We start from the raw sequence: 1,303 nt of genomic DNA, 5'->3' as shown, positions 1-1,303 counted from the left end.
GCTGTTCTTGTATTGCTGCCATCAAATCTGCTAAACTGTAGTTTGATTTGCCGCTTCTCGTTTCCATCTTCTCTTTTTCTTCTTCTTTTTTTTATCCCACTTTCTGACACCAATTTGTTACGTTCTCCGTTTGTTAATTAATTTTCCGTAACTTCGTTCCGACGAAACTTATGCGACAAAAGTTCTTCTTAATAAAAACTGGTTTATTCTTTCCGAATATAACTTTACCGATACACTCAACTTCAACAATCGCTATAACAACGAACGTGCTCAATAATACTTCTGACTGCAGATCAATTACTCACTATCTACGCACACATTACATTACCGCGTCACGTTGTCCCCTCTTATATATACCCGCCTACCCTATATCTAGTAAGAACTAGAACATTCGCCAAAGTACAGGATAATTCTAGAAAGTAGAGAGCGTGAGAATCACATGATCTCGATGACGCAACAATATATTCAGAACTGAATAGTGTGACATCACATTGATTTAAAGGGTGAAATAATAATAAGAAACTATGCATCAGTAAAAAGGATTTTAAGAGCAGAAATGTTTTGTAAACATGCAATATTTTAGCTTGAATTGACCGTATAATCTACTTTGCTTTTTTTATAATCTCAATTCGTTTCTCAACAACAGTAGCATCCCTTCGTGGTAAATATCTTTTGTATTTTATAAGTGTACTTGGTCTTCGTATTAGCATGACAGTGTGCATAGAATACTAGAGAACGCTACTCCATCTGGAATATCCACTTTCACAAGATACTTGTAAACCTTAATCAACCATAAATGGCACATTTCCAATTTTCTTATTGTTTAATTAAGTAACGGAAACATTAATAAAAGCTGGTTTGTCTTCTCGTGAATTACGTCGAAATCAACTCGAGGTCTATCTGTCCTAGCCGTCCACAATTTAGCAGTGATGGACTAGACAGAAGGCAACTAGTCAACACCACTCACCGCCAACTCTTGGGCTACTCTTTTTACCAACGAATAATGGAATCGACTATAACTATGTTACGTCTCCGTTTGTTAATTGATTTTTCCGTAACTTTGTTCCGACGAAATTTTAACGACACAAGTTCTTTACTTAATAAAACTGGTTTATTCTTTCCGAATATCACTTTACCGATACACTCAACTTCAACAATCGTGCTAAAACAAACGCTATATCAACGAACGTCAATAATACTTCTGACTGCAGATCAATTACACACTGTCTACACACATTACATTCCCCTCTTTTATATACCAGCCTACCCTATCTAGCAAATACTAGAGCATTCGCCAAGATAC

At 36.0% G+C, this 1,303-nt stretch overlaps 1 protein-coding gene across 3 annotated transcripts in view; it reads left to right on the top strand.

Moving 5' to 3' along the window:
- LOC106473487 (mitoferrin-1-like) overlaps positions 1–1,303 on the top strand; it is a 29,831-nt gene that overhangs the window by 3,797 nt on the left and 24,731 nt on the right. The gene's annotated exons all lie outside the window — the stretch shown is intronic.

Source organism: Limulus polyphemus, unplaced genomic scaffold, assembly GCF_000517525.1.
Source record: "Limulus polyphemus unplaced genomic scaffold, Limulus_polyphemus-2.1.2 Scaffold6215, whole genome shotgun sequence".
Classification (NCBI taxonomy): Eukaryota; Metazoa; Arthropoda; class Merostomata; order Xiphosura; family Limulidae; genus Limulus; species Limulus polyphemus.
The sequence above is the reverse complement of the archived record's forward strand: the minus strand, read 5'-3'. Positions and strand labels throughout refer to the sequence as shown.